Genomic DNA, 3,278 nt, shown 5'->3' with positions numbered 1-3,278 from the left:
ATCCATTTTCGTCGTGATACGATCCAATATGGCTGCCTGGCAGCCATTTTGTTTGTGAATTTTCCATGTCCAAAGCCATAACTCCATTTTCATCGTGATATGATCCCCCATACCCAACCAATCCTTTATTGTTGGAGGCATATTCCATGTCCAACAAGCACACACAACATATCTAAGTCTGTTTGTTTTAGGTTCACAAATGTTGTTGCGTGATCAGAGTAGTGATAATTCCTTAAAACCCAATTATATCGGGGACTATGTCATTCTCAATGACTTGTTAGTTTGAACAGACAAGCAGAACAGTTTGCAACTGGTGACCACTAGTTCTACTTTAGTAAATACACTCTCCTAATTCAATTAAATTTGGTACATACTTCAAACATAACTAATTGTATATGTTCTGTTAATGTTGCATTCAAACAATTATTGTGTGTAGGAACAAAAATCTAAAGGCTTTGCCCTTATGGAAGGCATTCAGTTTAAATGTGCTTGGTATTCTGTTCAATTCAGTTCATATTAATGTTTTCTTTGTTTACAGATCTTACCTATGAAGAACTAATATGACCAGAATTGAAGAGGAATATGCTATAGAAGAAAGTTATCAAACAAGAAGAAGAAGACATAAGTAAGTGTCAAATATTGTAATCTCTTCAAAGTTAGTTTTAATAACCCTGACCCCTTGATTGTGATGCCGATGTTCAAAGTGAAGAAGCCAAAATTATTCAAAGTGTGGATGTACACCTCTGACATCCAATGGCCATCCAGCGATAGTAATGTTTTATTTGTTTCCAGGTCACATCCATGAAGAATATGACAGAAAGCTATCAAACAAGAAGCCGACGTAGGTAAGTTTCCAATTTTGCAATCTCATCAAAGTTTGTTTTCATAACCCAGACCCTTGATCTTTATCACAATGTCTAAAGTCAAATTGCCCAAATTATAAAGGGGGGGGGGGGAGATCCATGGACGACTTTCAACCAAATCTAGCACAAATGTTGTAATTATGTTTGATGACTTTTACAATATGAGTTGGATGGCAGTCATATTTATTGTTGAAGTCAGAATATTGACCTGATAGAGGGAAAGTTACGTTTTTGACCAAGACTTGTTAATAATGTGTTTCCTTGTTTTTAGACCATGCCAATGCTGCCAAGAAAATGTATTAGTACTATTACCACAATTTATGACTTCAAAGCTGTCAAAAAAAGCTATTATCAGAGAAAGAAGAGAAAAGCAAGTATTTTATTGAGCAGTTTGGTAATAATCTTCTTATTTTATGTACTTGTCAGTCATAAGGAAATTGTTTTCTTGATAGATGTTTTATTGAGGTTTGTGTTGAGGGAAAATCTCGGTTAAGAGTCCTGCAATACTTTCTATATTTATCTGAATTCACCATTGTTGGATCAGCATACGTGTAAATAAACAAATACCTGTGTTCATCATTCTACATCTGATGATTTTTAGTACCATTTCAGTTGATTATGTAGTTGATATAAAAGTCTGGTAGGTAATTTACTCAGAATTACAGATGGAAGTTCCTGACATGGGATCATAAAAAAAGATGAGAACAAGTGTTTTTGAGTTGTATTTCAGTTCCGTTCAGTTCATAAAATGTTTCTCCTGGTATTTCAGATCGTACTTGTATGTCAGGAATTTGTATTACTGGAATTGAAGAAGAAATCTGAAGAAAACAGGATGAAGTAAGTTTGACATCTTGCCATCAGTTGAATTGTTGTCTATATCCACTTGAAAATAACCCAAAGCTCACTGCCTGTACTAAATAGAGTAGCCAGCTGTTGGTTTAAAGTGTATCAAAACTCTCGAATCAAAATGCTCATCGCAGATTTCCAAAAAATTCAATTTTTCGTAATTAATATCGTACTTTTGTCAAAAATGTCACACAAATCTTAATCACCTATGAAAACTACGTCATTTCCAGGCAAAAAGTCAGAAACTTTGGAAACTTATTTACATACACTTTAAGACACTTGCTATGGACCAGATAAGAGCTTGCAAAGAAGTGTGTTAATCTTTAAAGTTTTATTGATGGGAAGGTCTGTCAATTCATTTACATCTTTGTATTTACTATTTGTAATTTGGAATAATATTTGCATGAGCTTTACTGTGAATTAATATTGAAATATGTCAATGATTTTTCGATTGCAGGAATCAACAAACTCTCATGAGCACTTTGAATGCGCTGCACATAAAGAACTGTACCAAAGATTGTACATAGGTGTACTTATTCATAGACATCTGATTCATCACCATGAAAACATATCACTGTCAACATGCATGCCAGCCTGGAGGGGAGCCATAGGCATGTACCATGCTAGATATTATCAAAGTCAGTAACCCATGACTTTGACCTTCATATTCAAGATCAACTAGCAATTTACTCCATACTGTTAATATTTTGTACAGACAAATTTAAGTATATTGTAAACATACCTTTTAGATGAGCTTTCTGTGTAAAAACTGACCTTTGCCCTTGACTGTCAGAATATTATGAACTTAATTACCATCAACTTGTACAAGCAGATTTTGGACACTGATTAACATTACATTCCTGCATTTAATTTTGGGCTATTGTCCTTGAACATAATAGAACACAACTAGTTTGTTTGTTTTTATCACAAGGCCAGTTGGTTTGTTAAGTTAGGTAATGGTAATACTTTGGTGTAATTATAAATTTATGTTAACTGCGAAATGATCAGATATCTGGTATTTAATCCTCTTTCACCCAACTAGTAGTTAGTTGTGTACAAACAAATATCCTACACAGCCACTGGGAGAAAGAGGATTAAAGTCATCTGAAAATTGAAATTTTTGATTGAATGGTTATAAGAACTTTAGAACCAGCTGATTAGTGTACAGTTGGGTGGGGAACTATTTACATCAGAAAATTGTGAAATTTAATGATACAAATCTTCATTGTACTTCAAATGATAGACTTTGTTGCTTAATTTGTGCAAGCTTTGGTCACTCGTTTAACCTTCTTTATGTAACCTTAACCTTAACCTGAACTATAACCTTTAACCTATAACCTTACCCTAACACTAACACTAACACTAACACTAATCCCAACTAATATATAATAAAACTAACTCTAACTATCTTTCGGTGGTCATAAGTTTGCGCTAAGAAACCAGGCAACTTGTCTAGTATTTGTAGTACAATGATAATTGTGGGATTTACTGAACAACACTTTATGGGGAGTCACACAGGTTATATGTTTGTTTATCCTTCATATAATTGTGGGTTTTTTCACACGGGTT

The 3,278-nt window shown here is 33.9% G+C and overlaps 1 long non-coding RNA gene across 1 annotated transcript; it reads left to right on the top strand.

Annotated features, from left to right (window-relative positions):
• The first annotated feature begins 534 nt into the window (after window positions 1-534).
• LOC144436101 (uncharacterized) lies at window positions 535-1,696 on the top strand. The gene is made up of 4 exons (XR_013480930.1): window positions 535-625; window positions 793-845; window positions 1,135-1,257; window positions 1,633-1,696. It is a non-coding gene; the product is annotated as an uncharacterized LOC144436101 (long non-coding RNA).
• Window positions 1,697-3,278: the final 1,582 nt, after the last annotated feature.

Source organism: Glandiceps talaboti, chromosome 6, assembly GCF_964340395.1.
Source record: "Glandiceps talaboti chromosome 6, keGlaTala1.1, whole genome shotgun sequence".
Classification (NCBI taxonomy): Eukaryota; Metazoa; Hemichordata; class Enteropneusta; family Spengelidae; genus Glandiceps; species Glandiceps talaboti.
The sequence above is the reverse complement of the archived record's forward strand: the minus strand, read 5'-3'. Positions and strand labels throughout refer to the sequence as shown.